This window comes from Sinocyclocheilus grahami, unplaced genomic scaffold (genome assembly GCF_001515645.1).
Source record: "Sinocyclocheilus grahami isolate Dianchi unplaced genomic scaffold, SAMN03320097.WGS_v1.1 scaffold568.1, whole genome shotgun sequence".
NCBI lineage: Eukaryota > Metazoa > Chordata > Actinopteri > Cypriniformes > Cyprinidae > Sinocyclocheilus > Sinocyclocheilus grahami.
In genome coordinates, this window is record NW_015505747.1 from 266,396 (window position 1) to 285,247 (window position 18,852).

An 18,852-nucleotide genomic window follows, 5' to 3' on the forward strand; every position below is an offset into this window, starting at 1 on the left:
ATAGAAATAAATATAGTGAAAGCGTATATCCCGTTTTGTTAGAATAATGGTAAAAAAAAAATTGCAGTAGGCTAGCCTATATATAAAACTTAGGCTATAGGCCTATATAAATATCTCTCGGCTCTTACCATTAGTCAGTTATGGTTGGCTCCAAATAGCAAGCGTTGAGAAAAGTAACACTTCCCCACAGCGACGTTTTAACATTTGTCCACACCACATGTATCTATTTATCTAGCCTACTATAAAGTTAAAATAAATAAATAAGAAAAATAGAAATTTACATAAAAAGTGACACACAAACAGTAAAACGTTAATGAATAATAACACATTCTACAGCAGCTTAATATTGTTTTTGGGTATTGCTTAACTTCTGCCTTCAAAAATAGATACATAAATATTAAGACCGTATTAAATTGAGGTATTTAGCGAAAAGAACTAGCAGAAACCTTTTGTATATGTGTCTATGCACAGCATGTTGTCACACTATGGCCTGGTTTCACAGACAGGGCTTAGACTAAACCAGGATTAGGCCATAGTTCAGTTAGGACATTTAATTCATTTTTATAAACATGCTTTAGAAAAAACATTACTGGTGCACATCTTGAGACAAAACAAAGACGCTGCTATATTTTAAGATCAGTCAGTGCAAGTTTCTTTTCAAAAACAGCTTAGCATTACATTTTAGTCTGGGACTAGGCTTAAGCCTAGTCTGTGAAACCGGGGGTATATGGGGTAGGTTGTCACAAGGTAACCTGCCATTTCACTTTTCAGCAAGAATTAAAAATTAAAACAATTTTAAAACAAAAACAATTGTTGTAACTGCAGAATGAGTTATATTTTAATAAACAGTATAATTGTAAAGATAATAATAATAATAACAATAATAATACATTTATTTATATAGCGCCTTTCCAGATAACAAGATAACTACTGTGAAGATAACATCCAACAGTAATACAGAGGATAACATCAAACAATAATACAGGAAATAATGAGAACACCCGGACATCAGAGAAGTATAAGATAATTCAGCCTTTTAGTTAAAAGATACCTTGTAACTGATCCTTCACAAAGACTTGCCAGTTTGTGGCTCTTTAATGTGTCGTGACAGATCGCTGTAGCGTCTCAGTTCAAGTGGCACATGAACCGATCATCTCTTTCTGTTTACTTATTATAGCACGAAATAAACATGAATGAACATCAGAAGGTATCTTGTTTCAGCCGTGGAAAGACATCAATATACATCATGTTCAAGTTCAAGTCCACCAACATTAATCTATACTCTCTTGTCTGCTTTGTTTGTTGGACAAAAATGGCAGATTCAGCTTATGATTGGTCAGATTGCCTGTCAAGGTTTTTGTGGACCCAAAATGGTTCTTCTATGGCATTGCTTTGAAAACCCCCTTTTTTATAACCTTTATTTTTAAGAGTTTATATAGAACCTTTTGTGCAACTGAAAGGTTTCAAGGATGTTAAAGGTTCTTCAGGGAACCATCAATGCCAATAAAGCATCTTAATTTTTTTAAGTATATAACACAATTTTGGATACATACTGTATAATGTTGATAATGTGCATCAGAACATCCATCATCTGTTTTGAACGCAAAACAAGCAGCATAAATAATCTCTGCTTGTGTGGCAAGTCCTGCTTTGATTGCCAGTAGTTGAGTGCAGATGACTCTTTCCTCACGCTGTCCTCTGCAGTGCTCTGAAGTCATTCTCCTGACAAACAAAAAGGAGCTTTGGGTAAGCCACTCTGAAACAATGTGCTGTGATTATACCCTGGAGGCCTGTGATAACTAATTCCCATCCACATCAGCATGGAAGTGTCTCACTGCTGAAATGATATACCATTTTCACATGGGTTTCATGGTTTCCAAAGCTAGTGTTTCATGGTTAATATGCTCTGATCATGAGGTTGAGTTCTTTGTTAACTGTGAATGGTAAAGACATTACATTTTGAGAGCGAACTGAAATTTAGAGACGTCTGTTCTCCATTTCATCACAGGCTGGACAAAGTCCTAATAAAATTACCACCAGCTGACAGCAAAGACTTGGCAATATTGATTCCACACTATGCACATTATACATCGCCTGTGAAAATTACATTTTTTTTTAGCTCAATGAATTTAAAAGATTCTCAAGATATGGAAGAGTGAAAAAAACATTTTGCATTCATCAACATCTCCAGAATGATGGTTAGGCAGTATCCACAAATAATGTAAAGTTGAAAAACTGAAAACAAGTGCAAATCAGAGCAATAGAAATGAAGAATAATGTCTTAATTGCACAGCTCAGCCATTCTCTTTTGAACACTTAGCATATTGAAATGAAGATCTTCTGCTGACAAGGGCCAAGGTCACAATGCATGTGAATACAGTTAAATTATCATTACAGTTTGACAGGCATTGAAATGTCTAATTGTGTGTTTTATTCTTGGATGTTGCTTTAAACGTGCTGCAGTAATTACAGCCTAAGACAAGGGAAGTAATCTGTATAGTGGATCTGCCAGTAAAAAAAAAAAACTTCATCTACAGTCAGCAGAGTTTTTGAGTGGACCTTTCAGCTAATATTCAGAATAGTGGTCAACCAAAATGGGTTTCTAAGTTTTTTAGTTTTTTTTTTAATTACATTTTGTACATCCTTGGCGTTCAATATTGTTTTTACTGAAAAATACATACAAGTTAAAGTTTGGGGTCAGAAAGTTTTTTTATGTTTTTGAGAGAAGACTCTATCTTTACAATAGAAAATAAAACGTGTTCTATTTGAATATATTTTAAAATATATTTTACTCTTCTCCACACAGATACACCAGTCTTCAGTGTCACATGATCCTCCAGAAATCATCCTTATATGCTGATTTTGTGCTTATATTTTGTGATATAAAAAACCCCCACTCTTAAACCAACTCTTTTAGAGAACTACAGACCGGTTTCCCTTTTACCTTTCATTGCAAAAACACTTGAACGAGTGGTGTTCAACCAAGTCTCAGCCTTTCTCACACAGAACAACCTCCTGGACAGCAACCAATCTTGCTCCAGAAGTGGACATTCTATTGAGACTGCCTTGCTTTCAGTTGTTGAAGCCCTAAGACTGGCAAGAGCGGCTTCCAAATCTTCTATACTTATTTTGCTGGATCTGTCTGCTGCTTTTGATATGGTGAACCACCAGTTTCTCCTGTCAACCCTATAGGAAAATGGCATCTCAGGAACCTCACACCAGTGGTTTAAGTCTTACCTCTCAGGTAGGTCCTTCAAGGTATCTTGGAGAGGTGAGGTGTCCAAGTCGCAACATCTAGCTACTGGGGTGCCTCAGGGCTCAGTTCTTGGACCACTTCTCTTCTCTGTCTACATGGTATCACTAGGTTCTGTCATTCATAAACATGGCTTTTCATATCACTGCTATGCTGATGACACTCAACTCTACCTCTCATTCCATCCTGATGATCTGACGATAGCTGCTGTCATCTCAGCATGTTTAACAGACATTTCTTGTTGGATGATGGACCATCACCTTCAACTCAACCTGGCTAAGACAGAACTGCTTGTGGTTTCAACAAACCCATCACTTTATCAAAATGTCACCATCCAGTTAGGCTCATCAACCATAACTCCTTCAAAAACAGCTAGAAACCTTGGAGTTGTGATTGATGATAAGCTGAATTTCTCAGACCACATTGCTAAAACTGCCCAGTCCTGCAGATTTGCTTTATACAACATTAGGAAGATCAAGCCCTTTCTTTCAGAACATGCAACACAACTCCTTGTTCAAGCCTTTGTTCCATCCAGGCTGGACTATTGCAATGCTCTCTTGGCAGGTCTTCCAGCCACTTCTATCAAACCTCTACAATTAATCCAAAATGCCGCTGCAAGATTAATCTTTAATGAGCCGAAAAGAAAGCATGTCACACCTCTGTTCATCAATTTGCACTGGTTACCAATAGGTGCTCGCATTAAATTCAAGGCATTAATGTTTGCCTACAAAACCACCACTGGCTCTGCACCCATTTACCTAAATTCCTTACTTCAGAGTTATGTGCCCTCTAGAAGCTTGCGTTCTGCAAGTGAACGGTGTATTATTGTGCCATCTCAAAGAGGCACAAAATCACTTTCATGGACTTTTTCATTAACTGTTCCCTCCCCAACTCAATCCGAGCAGGTGAGTCCTTAGCCATCTTCAAGAAATTACTAAAAACACATCTGTTCCACCTTGATTTGACACTCTAACTCTAACACTTTCTATTCTATTTTAATTCTACTTTATCTATATTTAACTTCTTTTTTAAATTTTTTATTTATTTATTTTTATAAATTTTTTATTATTATTGTTGTTTTTTATTTTATAAAAAACAAACAAAAAAACAAACACTATAGCTTTCTTTTTTTTTATTCTTACTGTGACCAGCTGACCCTGGACTGACCTAATCAGGCCAAAGACAGATGTCAGACGACAGCAAAATATAGACTTTCCATCAGTTTTTAACCCAACTGAATGAACATTGATGAAATCTGAATGCTTTTCTCTCTCTGCTTTCTTTTATATTTGTATCCCTCTGAGTCACAATGAGGACTGCTTTCTGTTAAATATGTACTGTAATTTTTTAGCAAAAGCTCTGTAGATTTTTTTTAAATTTAAACATTGTTATTCATGCCCCCTGACATGTACCTACGTTACATAGTAAAGAATTTTCAGAGCAATTTAAGCTTGCTGTATACCTAAATGTAAAAAATACATGATGTGCACTTAAGTGTAATGGAATTATGTTCAATTGTGTTCAGGCTTAAATAATATAAGGAAATAAAACTACATTTATGCATAGATAGACAGACAGACAGACAGTCTGTGGTGAAGGGGGACATGACAAAGAGTGGATCCAAATCCAATTCAATTCAAGTTTATTTGTATAGCACTTTTCACGATGCAAAGCAACTTTACAGCAAATTAAGTTTCTACAATATTTAGTTGTCGCTTATCAGTGGAGATTGTCATTTAATGTACATATGGCAGAAATGTACGGAAAAATCAATTAAAGATGTAATCAAACAGACGATGAACACTATTAACAGCAATAATTATATGATGCAATCAAACTTATAGCAAAATGTGGTAGTTCTGTATGTTGTTTCAGGGTTGGCATCATCTGAGGTCCTCTGAGGGGTTGGCATCATCTCTTCTCAGGTGTTCTGGAGCCAGACTGAAGCTTGAGTAAATCCTAGGTACCACGGGATGTCAATCTCATGGAAAAAACAGAAACAAATTAGACATAATTAGCGTAGCTGCTGTTCCAACAAGCAAAATTGATTTGTTTAACCCAAGCTAAAGAATAATAATGTGCATTTGATCAGCTATAACTGCAGTACAAGATCATGATATGCATTATTTGAATGCTTGGCGAAAGAGATGTGTCTTTAATCTAGATTTAAACAGAGAGAGTGTGTCTGAACCCAGAATTTTATCAGGAAGGCCATTCCAGAGTTTTGGAGCCAAATGCAAAAAAGCTCTACCTCCTTTAGTGGACTTTCCTATCCTAGGTACTACCAAAAGTTCAGAATTTTGCGACCTTAGGGAGCGTGATGGATTGTAGCGTGGTAGAAGACTAGTTAGGTACGCAGGAGCTAAACCGTTAAGGGCTTTGTAGGTAAGTAATAATATTTTGTAACTGATACGGAACTTAACAGGTAGCCAGTGCAGAGACTGCAAAATTGGGGTAATATGATCATATTTTCTTGACCTGGTAAGGACTCTAGCCGCTGCATTTTGGACTACCTGTAGCTTGTTTATTGAAGATGCAGGACAACCAGCTAGCAGTGCATTACAATAGTCCAGTCTAGAGGTCATGAATGCATGAACTAGCTTTTCTGCGTCAGAAACTGGTAACATGTTTCGTAACTTGGCAATGTTTCTAAGATGGAAGAATGCTGTTTTTGTAACATGGGAAATATGATTTTCAAAAGACAAGTTGCTGTATAATATAACACCCAGATTTTTGACTGTAGAGGAAGTAACCGTACATCCGTCTAGTTGCAAATTGTAATCCAAGAGATTCTGTGTACTATTTTTTGGTCCAATAAGTAATATCTCTGTCTTATTCGAATTTAATAGGAGAAAATTTTTGGTCATCCAATCTTTAACATTTTTAACACACTCTGTTAGCTTAGATAATTTAGAAGTTTCATCTGGTCTTGTTGAGAAATATAGTTGAGTATCATCAGCATAACAGTGGAATTGTCTATTCACACATCTGCCACAATAATGTATTTGACAGCATCATCATTTTGACAAGCAAATATATGCAGCATATTTGATGAATTAATCTGCATATCATGAAATTACAGTATAAAAAGTGTTATATACTGACAGCTCTAAAATCAGTATAAAACAGTCAGATTTATTACAAATATACATCTATGACTAAGCCAGGGGCGATTCTAGGATTTTCATTTTAGGGGGGCTCAGCCCCCAGTGAGGGTATAATAATAAAAATAGCCTAATAATAATATATATATATATACTGTATATATATATAAAATGAATGTTTAAATAAGTGTTTGATTAATAGGGGTCATATACTAAACTTATTGCAGTATTCAACTGTATTGCATAGATAGGTATAATATTTGAGTACTGAATAAGCCAAATTCAAGACTTCGTGATCTCACACACACACAACCTGTTTACTGTACAAACTCAAAATTTTACTGTTTGCATTTCTAGTACAACCCTCTTTCCTTAGTTCAAGTATGCAAATCTCTTTGCCACATACACTGGAATATGTATCATATTGAAAGTTACATTTTCAAATGAAAATGGCAACATGATCATTTTATAAAGTATCCGATTATTGCTCCCCCATGATATTTTGTAAACTGGATTTATGACAAAGAACTGCACAGATGCAGATATTATAACAATCTATAGATAAACACACACCTTGTTCTCTGTTTCTCGCTCTGCGTCGCTGTCTGCGGATTGAAAAAGAACGCGCTGAAAGATAGCCCCCTTAAAAATGGCCTAGCGACTCCCCATGCTAAGAGCAGATGTCATGACAGGTATCCTTATAGGAAAATGAGATATTCTGCTTATTGGATGGAACATCTCATTGTCCCTGATTTCAGCAATGTTCCTTTGAAAGTCTCAGTTGAATTTAATTTAAATGCATTTAAGAGGAGTTTCAAAACTCAGTTTAAAAAGACTAAAGATGAAGGACACAAACAGTTCAGTCTTGATTAGGGAAAAAATAACCTCCTGTCTACAGGTGAGAGGAAAAAATTAAACCGCTGTATATTTATCAAATACACACACGTCTAATTTAGATGGTAGTCTCCATGCATCCATCATTATATGCAAATAAAGCAGCAATATGTTTCTTTTTGAGTGTGGACAGGCAGTGATGTGCACAGCTGGATCAGTGGGAGCCTTGCAGCCTCTCAGAGCCACACAGAACATTTCACACCCAAGCTAGCAGAGCTGCGCGCACACACATACTAACAGCTCTCTGCATGTATAATGAGCTTGATCCTGTTAAATCTATCATTCCCAGAGTCCGTGCATGCAGCCCCTTTAATCTCTTTAACAACTGTGTTGGCTGTGTAGAAGCATGGCAGTGACTAGCCCAGTGTTCAGATCATCTGAGTCTTCCTTCTCCCCTAATCCACTGACTCCTCAGTTGAACCCAGGCATCTCTGCATTAGAAACATTTACAGATTCCACCAAATCAAGTGTTTAAGCCACCGAACAAACATTACACATCATTTTGACACAATTTTAAGCAGTGAACAAATACAAGGTGTGAAATTAAACAAAATACACGATTCAAAAATGCAAAGATTTGGATGGATGAACACAGAGGACTGTGCACATAACCAGTCCTGGACCAGTGAGGTAAAGGAGTAGTTCACCCAAAAACTAAAATATGCTCAAAATCACCCTCAGGCCATCCAAGATGTAAATGGGTTTGTTTCTTCATCAGAAAAGATTTGGAGAAATTTAGCATTACATCACTTGATCACCAATGGATCCTCTGCAGTGAATGTCTTGTGCTTCTAACTTCAAACCATTGCTTCCAGCTAAAATACAAGTCCTTTATCTATATTATTACTTTCTCTTTTAAAAAAGTTGAGAATCAGTAGAGAAATATGCATAGATTAAGCACTGTTTACATATGAAAACAGTCCAAACAAATATGCCAATGGATTTTGATGTGACAGGACAACAAAGGGTGGATTTTTTTCACTGGAGGAAGAGTTATTATGAATTCTACACTGGAAAAAAAAAGATTTTCTTAGAAATAGACAATTTAGAAATTATTTTCTAAAAATTCTTAAATAAATATAAATTTACTTGAGAAGAAAAATGACTAAAGATAAGTCACGTTTTCTGAAAAATGTATCAATTTGCTTCAAAACAAATCATGTTTAACCTGAATTAAGATTATTTTTCTTACCCCACTGACAGATAAGAAAAATGTTTGATACATTTTTCAGAAAACATGACTTATCTTTAGTCATTTTTCTTCTCAAGTAAATGCATCTTGATTCAAGAAAGATATTTACAATACTAAGTAAGAAAATCTTTTTTTCTTTCTTTTTAAACCGTCAAGAAGTGACAAATTCCTCAATGATGAATTTGTTTATTACAAGCACACACAGCTTTTCACTTCACATTAATTGATGGACTGGAGTCGTGTGGATTACTTGTAGGTTATTGTGGTGTTTTTATCAGCTGTTTGGATTCTCATTCTGACGGCACCCATTCACTGCAGAGGATCCATTGGTGATTAAGTGATGTAATGCTACATTTATCCTAATCTGTTCAGATTAAGAAATAAACTCATTTACATTCTGGATGACTTGAGGATGATTTTCAGAAAATGTTTATTTTTAGGTGAACTATTTATTTAAGATGAACTGTCTTCATTGGATAAGTTGCACAATGCACCTTTGAAAATGACCCTCGTCCTGCACTGTGTTAAGAATTGGAATTCAGTGTAAACAATAATTGATTGTGCATTCAGATGCGATTTCCTTAGAAGAAATTTGCTGGTTTTGACACAAGAGACTCTGTAAGGTTGCCAGAAACAGGACATGTTTCCAAAACATTTCGATTTTAAACAGAAATTTATGAGAAAAAGTTATATTTTATTTGAGAAAGTTCAATTTAAATGCTGCTGTTCTCTGGTGTCTCACAAATCTTCTTCTTCTCCATTTCCCCCTGACAACCTTTAGTTCTTTTGGTCTATAACAGGGCTGATTATGTAGCATGAAGAGCCAGAGCAGATGCTCTATCACGATGAGATGTCCACTGACAATTACAATCATTCTTCATAGCTCATTTCCCATAGAATGATGAGAGAAATTGAACATATTGCTCCCTATTATTAATAGAGCTGCTTCATATGGAAATTAGGTACTAATTTTACTGAATGCAGAAAAAACTAGAGTGTTTTTCCCAGTTGATCTTACCAGAGATGTACTGCACTTCTGAAACTGTTTTACCCGTAAAGATTAAACGATAAATTTTTTTAATTGTCAAATTAGTTGAAATGAAGGCAGATGTGCAATGTCATGATAACAAGATTGTTAACGATGTAGGTTAAGCAGTGAGAACTAGATTCAACTTTTTTATTTAACAAGCAACATGGATACCCCCTTGAGATAACTCAATTAATTTACTGTTTCATAAAAATGGGACAATTTCCTCTGGTGGTAGTTAGTTCACCATCTAAGTATATTGAAAATTGAAAGTCTCTCCACATTTGGTACTTATAGGGGAACAGGAGAGGTTCGAAAGGAGAAGATGGTAAGTCAGAGCCATGGCAGGTGTACATCTTATTACTTAAGAAGGAACCGAGAGATAACGTTCCTTTCTTCTGGCCTGACTCATGTAGCTGCTTTCTGCTAGGCTGACTAAACTCTGACAAGCTCCTGTCGGCTCCTCTCTCCCTCTAATCTCACACTATGACAGGTTAGCTCAGAGCCTGTATTTTATTTGTGTCTAAATCTGTATTTCCACCATGGAGCGAGGCGAACAGGGTAGCTTAAAGTGTACTGCATATGCCACAATGCTGTTTATCATTTTCTGCTCCTCAATACTGAGCAGGTAAGAGTAAAAACCACTTCTTGCCTTAATTTGCTTTGGAGACAAAACAAAGATATAATAATATAACAAAAGGAAATGTAATGTTATTTTCTCTCTTGCTCTCATACATAATGTCATTGTTATGTCCAACTAAAATATATTCAAATAGAAAAGTTATTTTAAATTGCAATAATGTTTTACAATATTACTGATTTTAAATGTAAAACATTGGTCAACATTTAAAGTAGAATCTGATATAGTAAACAGCTGTTTTCTGTCATAGCTGTTACTATATTGTGCTTTTGGCATAACCAATCAGCATTCAGAACAGCAACTATCCATTTTATAAATACTGTCAACCACTAGCTTTTAAGATTTACCCTTCAATTCCAGATTCACATGAATGAATGTTCTTTGGTGAATTTGCTCAGCATAGGCCTTATCACAGAGAGACAGTCCCTTATAAAACATTCCTCCTCCCTCTTCACAACAGCTACTGTATTGGACTTTTCCTATTGTATTTTCAGCGCTTTGGGAGGACCGTGGACAGCTCTTCAGACGGGATGCATTAATGTGAGAGTGGTCAGTGAGCGATTGCTGATCCTGGAGGGTGATAAAGAGTAGGAGCCGACAGCAGAGCTGAATAACGAGGAGCCGGTGTGCAGCGCACGAGACAGATCTGGAGGACACAGTCTGCAGAGAGAGGTCATAGACTGTCTCCGCTGCACCCTTTCCTGATAGCGAGTTACGGCGGCCAATGGCATTTCAAGCCAAACAAAGTTTTTCAGAGGGCAAATTGAAACAACTAGAGTCCAATCCTGCACATAAGTTTGAGTTAGTGCTTATCACAGCTTCATAGTTTCACCATTTCTAGGACTGGACTGGTTGGTGGTCAAATAAATCCCTGAATCCCTTGGAAAAGTGCACAGTGCCTGAAGTCAGACCTTCAATATTCATGATAAACATTCACATTTAAGCAAATACAATGCAAGTAACAGTTCCTAAATTACATTATGATAAAACCTGTTTGAAAAGATAGTGTAATGCACTGTAAATTGGTTTTCTATTGATACTTTTACACATGCAAAACAAATGGTAACATTGCATAGCATTACTTAAGCTAGATAGGCATAAGGCCAGCTACAGAAAAAAAAGGAGGAAACTTCTTTGCTGGGAAACTATTTATTTAAATATTTAAATCAATACAAAACAATATTCCGTATTCCATAGCCTGACAATGAGTGGGACAATGTTCAGTTAGCTTGTCACTGTCACAAAATAATATAATGATATAAGACCCCTCGACTTTGCGTTGGGATCCTGATCCCCCAGTTGAGGTTTATTTTGAGCGAATGACCTGCTGACTGGTCAGAACTGCCTTGATTGTCTTGTTGGGAAGTACAAGCATAGCTTGGATGAACATTGCATAAGTCAATTTGATCACATACTGTATGTGAAAGGGACAAACACGTGTATTGATTAAGAGACATGCAAATCAATTAATCCACACTACATCTTCATTATGTGGCTTTTGTATACTGTACAGGCATTCAGGGACAACCTTATCTCTCGCTGCAGTGTTGCCTCTTCTTGCTTTGTCAATACCACCTTTTCAGAAAGGGACTTGCAGCAGAAGTCACAAACTCTTTGGCCACATATATGGGGAAATGCTCCCCTTAAGAACAGTGCTCATTTACTGCTAGACTATAAGATGTAATATGACCCCTACTTGGTGCACCATGCCTCCTGGATTAAATTGATTCCAGTTGACATTTGAAACGATTTAGCCTTTTTAATTATTTTTTAATTATGCCATTAGTGTAAAATACTACATCTAAAAATACTAAAATATAAATTATTCGATGTAAATGCATGCATTTTAGGTTAAGTCTTAGTTGAATAATGACAAAGAACTCAAATAACAGAGTCAAAGAGACATCTGATTTATACGTTGTAATATACTATGCATTATAAATAAGTGCATTTAATAAAAAGGAAGTCATAATAGCAGTAAATTATAAATTCAAAAACACTAACAAAAATATTTTTATATCTGACAAATCAAAATGAATCAAAATGAGCTACAGTAAATACACATGAGAAATTTTAAAACACCAAGACCAAACTAATGCAAGGAATGCAAAAAATATCTTGCATAGCATTCATAAATGGGATTGATAATTTATCCTCCAGTGCTCCGTAGAAGTTTTTAGCAGGTGAAGTCTTGCCCTGGGCTGAATGCCATTCCCATATCCAGCTTATCACATTTATGGGCAGGTGCACGACTGCCCTCTGCAAATTAAATGTGGGCTAATTTCATATTGATTAATGCAGATGCCTTCTTTTTGGCCCATATTTACTACCTGGAGCCTATTTTGGTGAAAATTACCGGAGCCATTTCAGTGCACAAGGCAGCCCTTTCCAATAAGGTACTGGCTCATGTGTCAACTGGGGCTCCAAAAGTACCGCTCTGCCTGCAGGAAGCACTAAAGCTTTTAATTGCCTTCTGTGCAAATGGTCCTTTTGTATTTTATCAAGTGTCGAGGAACTTGGGCATGCCTGGAGTCGCTCTCCCTCTCTCTCACACACAGGATATGTCTACAAGAAAACGGCTGAATGGAAGACAGAAGAACAGAAAAGCAGAGAAAGAAGTTTTCATTATTTACTCCAAGAAATATGGTGTATAACACTAGCGATATGCATCCTGAAATAAACAGGCTCTCCTCTTTTTTGCTTTCTCTTTTTAAGCGTTTACTCCAGTACCGTGGCACGATAACCTGGGGTGAAGCGATAAACAATCAAAGTGCAGCTTCAGTAGAAACGGTTGTGGCCAGTATCCTAGCCTGAGATGGGAGCCATTATTAACACCGGCCCTGTCCTGACAATGCTATTTTCTGGAAGGTAATTGCAGATTCAGATCTCTAAGAGAGCCTGACTGGGAGTAAATGCCACCTCTTTAATTATTGTCTCCTCTACGTCTCCTCTATTGAGTGTCAGAGATGTCTATCGGCCAGCGGGATCTTGGGGAAAATGACTCTAATGGGAAATGACCAGTGTCTGGGAGGCTGTCACAGATTAGAAGCGACAATTCTAATTGATAACAGCAGAATTCCCTAGATGGATGACTGGGAAAGTCACTTTGGAGCAAACCTAATTGGACTGATTTGTTTCTAAATGGATCACTGAATTATTCCCTCTGATGCACACCTCAGTTTTATTTAAAATCCTTTAAGTTAAATAGTCCTGCTGGTCTTTGTTAAATATGACATTGCAGATGATAAACAGTTCTGCCTTTTCTATATAATGCATCATGAAGCCCACGATGAGAAGGTGAATTTAGGTCAATGGGGTCACAATTTGACATTGAGATAACTGTCACAAATTGACCCCAATACTTGAATAAATGATTTCTTATCACTTTCATAATTGTTTTATTCACTCTGTAGGTCAGTACAATCTATATAAAATGCATATAAGGACAGTTACTATAAGGCAAATACTTGCTCTGAAAATGATTTGATTTGATGCTATAAAAAAAAAATTAGGAAACTTTAAATGTGGTCAAGATATGCTAACATCAACAATAGTAGATTTAAAGAATACATTTTCAACAAATATGCATTTTGGACAAAAAATGAAAATGTAAGACATTATTATTTATACTAGAAAGATTATAGAAATAGCTAATTATATATATAATATATATAATTAGTGTGTGTGTGTGTATATATATATATATATATATATATATACACACACACACACACACACACACACACGCACACACACACACACACACACAAAAACACACATATATAATATAATATAATATAATATACATTTTCAGCTTGATGCACCATGATTAATTTATTGTGACTTGAGAATGCATATGTTTTCTGCATAGTTAAGTTAGTCAATAACACAATACACAATAATGCACAGTTAAGCAAATCAATAGCACAACACACAAAGTGCTTCAACATAATAGCTGTTCAATAGCATGCATGTCTCATGTTCAATATTTGTGCACACCAATGTTTCTATCACTTCAACTGCTCTGAAAAGGTAACGCTGTCTCGCTGTCCTTGTGTCAGCTTCCATCTTAGCTTTTCAGATGTCCTGATGGCGATGTTTCAGGAGTCCAAGAAAAATCCATCATCTCTGTTTGTCAGTTACAAGAAATATTGTGTTCTTTTCTGAGTGTCCTCATATCAGCTGACATTATTTTGCTGCTGAGATGGGCACCGCGGATCCCAAATCTCCTGCTAATGTCGAAATGACAAAATAATAACAACATTTGTCTTCTGTCAGTAGGTATTGACATAGCATTACAGGTGCCAAATTGTTTTGTGTTGTGAAGTGTGTCTCAGAGAGCTCATAAGTTACCAGGGTGCCGTTACTGACGTGCATTTCTCTGCTAATGTTTAACTCAGAACATCAAGCACAAAAGATGATGGACAGAACTCGTAAGGTTGGCAGCAGATAGAGAGCTTCTTACAGTAACACTCTGATTTAGAACCTGAAAGTGTTTTATAATAATCATTGGTGCTTCATTTTAATAAAGTAAGTCTCTTCAAATGATTCCCCTGATAATCAATAAGCAATTTAAAAACAATTCAAGTGCAAAGCATCTGTATGTGCTCAGCTTAAAAGTCAATCCTATAAGCCTGTTGTGTGTTCACATATAGGAATTAAAGACTTATTTTAACTCCTGCCTTCAAAGGTCAACATTCACCTCCTATTCAATAAAAATTTACTGACCTTGTCACCTACTTTGTATAGTTTGTGGAAGAGCAAATTAAGATTCAGGGCCAGGGTAATGGGAAAGTGTTTTAATTTCCGTGTGACATTAAGATGTTTGTGCCCCACAGGCATGTGGTGGAGCGGGGAGCCAGTGTACCCTCCCCCGTCTGCATGTTTTACTTTAACACTTCAGTCACAGGAAAAGATCAAACGAGCTGTTAAACTAATCAAGGGGAGACACTGGAAATATAACTTTAACTGTGCCTCTGTTTTTCTTTTTCTGTATAGTGAAGCTCTGTTCTCTCGTCTGTTATAGTGCTGATGCACAGAGGACTTGTGGGCTCAATTGTCTGATATTTCGCAACCAAAGATCTTGACGAAACCATGAGTTGTTTTTGGCAAAACATAAAAGATATGTGGCAGACTTCCACAAGCCAGAATGTAAAAATATTTTGTCTGACTAGGGCTGGGCGATATGGCCAAAAAAAATATCACGGTAAAATTATCAGTCGATATCGATAACTATCACAATAAATTTCAAATCTTTATTTCTTTCAAGTTTAAAGGAAGATTTTTGCTTCTAAGTGAACGTTGTAGAAACCAGACCATTAAATACAGTAAAACCATAGTATATCATGGCAATTTGTAGATTGAAAATCCTTCTGACTGTATCGTTGCGCACAGTGTTTGTCATCTGGCTTTAAACTAGTTTAAATCACTGAGTCATTTGTGTTCTTCGCTGAATTCAAGTGCTTCACACTGGATCTCACAGCACTGTTTAGTGCTCGCGTAGCCGAGATTCATCAGCGAGTATATGTTTGAACTTTGAGCCGAGCAGATAAACGGGCCTTGTGGCGCGGTTAAAATGAATTGCACTGTTTTGTCCCACTTCTGGTGCATAAACACTATATCGAACATTTATCGAACTCTTGTTATCATTTTATCGAGGAAAAATGTATCGCGATAATGATCGTTATCTTTATCGCCCAGCCCTAATTTATGGTTCATGTGGTAATATCTAAAGAATTGGTTTTATTCAGCTTAAAAATATAATATAAAAATAAAATGAATTAATTTTGATTTAATATAATTTACACACTTTTTAGGTTAACATTTTTTCAGTGGTTTACATTGTAAAATAAAAAAGTAAATTAATTTTAAATACAATGAAAAATCTAATTTTAATGTGTTGAAATGGTCTTGGTTAATTTCTTGAGATTTTTTGGCATTAGCTATTTACAGATGTACATATTATACCCTTATACACTTATACTATGATAAAAACTTATTTTCCAGCAATGTTGTTTATTTTGAGCATTTTGGCAATTCTGGCATTTCTTTGGCTTCAGAAAAAACTACTCACATCAGTGTATCTACTGCTATCATAACACTGCATCCCTCTCATAAGGGGTTTTGTGCATCTCAATTATATAAGCATAACCTTTTCTCCAATATCATGGGATTTATTGTTCTTGCAACAGCATATGAGAAAGCGCACACCACATAAAGTCAGAGCAATGCTCACACAACACAACACAACACAAAAAAGTAGGTCCACTATGGTTTCATGTCCAGGACCAGTAATTCCCTTCAAACCATATCTTAAAATAAGACCGTTTCCTTCTGCACAGGCTGAGGGGCAGCTAAGCATTATCTTGTTACCAGGCAACAACAATAGAGGTGTATAGTAAAAGGTCACAAGGTGATCCACCTCTCATTTTCTACCATTAGTCTCAGCATCATCGGCGCAAACTTCAAATAAAGCAGTACTTAGGACATATAGAGCGCCTCAATACCCACTTTTCTTTCTGCTCACAAAATATGTGAAAAGAACCCCAGTGCATAGGAGCATACAAAAAGATGTTTTGTTCGCTATATAATTATGTTCAGTGGAAAGCGTAATGTACTGGAAAGGAGGTTAATTTGATTAGATTCTGCATTTTATTGGTAATTAACTGAAGGTTTCAGATGGGCATGATTGTTAAAAAAGAACGAAAAACAATATTGATAGCTGTAAACGCATGTCAGGACTAAAATAAACAAAAGCAACATTACTGAAATGATGCAATTAGTCATCAATGACAGCAACTCATTACTCTAATGGGACAATCAGGGCGCTAGTGACTGTTTAATAATGGGACAACCGTGGACGCAAGTGTCTGTTTAATCTAAATGATTTAAACACAAAAAGTCTGTTTGATTAGACAAGCTCACTTTGTGCCACTCGGTGATCACATCACAATATACACTTCACACAACATGATTTTTCCATAAAAAGGACATTTTTATCTTCTACATATCCTGTCTTTCTCTCTCCCTTTTTTCTTTCTCTGTCTATTTATCTCTGCTCTCTGTGTTTTTGCAGCCGAATAAAAAAACATACTCATAGAGGAGAGAAGCAAATAAGAGAAAGTTTCAGTCTAATTAATATGGAAGGCTTGGTGGTACATCAGCTCTTCCCAAGTCTGCTTTGACTTTCTCTATGTCAGTCCTTCCAACAGGAAGTTAATGATCCTGGCAACAAGATGAATCACTCCAGACATGGCGCAGAGCAGCTCTGACAAGCCAGCGAGACGGCTCCTGACACCTGCATGTGCCGAGCTGGAGAGAGAGAGAGAGAGAGAGATAACTGGCATATTAATTCTGGAGCTTTCAGCATAACCTAGCAACTGCACAATAACACACAACCAATCCAAACACCTTAACAATCACAGCTACATCCTGGCAACCACCCAGACCTCCCTTGATTTGTGGCACCACTCAGATTGTCGTCAGAGAATATAAAATCTGTTGTTGTGAAGGATCTGACTGAGTGTGTGTGTGTTTGTGTGAGTGACTTAATGAGCCACTAGTTTGGACACGTGACCTTACCTTACGCCTCACTTCCTGAGACGACTCCTGATTGACATTTAAGTGGCTCTGAGTAATGAAAAAGGAAGTACAAGAAGCATATTCGCCAATCACATTTCGAATGCCACCAGAGATAATAAATTAAGCTGTAACTCTGTGGCCAGACAAGAGCCGGAGGTTCTCATGAACAATAGGGCTGACATTATTGGCCAGGCCTTTCATGATTGGATAGTTCAATGATTTGGTCAGCAGGTTAGAAGAGGAAACACCTGCGTGTCAAGTCTAAAATTGATACTCGTGCATCCTCGAAAGGTGCATCTATTATGTGGCATGTATGACTGTCATATGCGGAGACAGTTATTTTGTAAGCTATTTCGAAAAGCCAAGAACGCAGACAAACAAAATTATTCTGACCCATCATTCCCCCACCTGTCTCTATAATAGGTTTTCATATCTCCCATTCTGGAGCGAGAAATGTAAACCACACTCTCCTGTCCGCTGGACCATTACTGGGATTTCAAGCATGAAAGAAATCACACAGCCAGCTTAAAGGGATAGCTCACCCAAAAATGAAAATCCTGCCATCATTTACTCACCCTCATGACTTCAAAATTGTATGCAGGTATTTTTTGCTGAGCATAAATTGGGGGATTTGTGAAGTATCTTTATGCACCTATTTTCCATGTAATGACACAACAGATAATAGTCCTATAAGGCTTTAGAAGACTTTAAATATGAGCTGTATTGTGGTTCTTTTAGTGTTTTGAATCCCTGATTGTTGTATAGAAAAGAGCTGCATGAACATCCTCCATAATGTATCCTTTTGCATTTCATGGAAAACAGCCTGATCTCATTAGTATTTTCACATAATGTGTATATGTACATTTTTGTACATATGAGTGTTGTATATATTGTATGTAGATATACTGTATGTATTGACAGCATCTAAAATGTAAATATTTAAATATGCACAAACATAAAAAATCTGTATAATTACATATGTTTTACACAACTAAAATGGATGATTTTTTATGGTGTGTTTGACCATTTTTTTAGGCACAGCTATTGCACAGCAAAAACATTTAAAATTAAACTGCTAAGTTATGATTAAATGATGAAAGAATTTTCATTCATTTAATATTTTTAAGTTAAATGATGGAATCCTTTGACACAAAACACAAA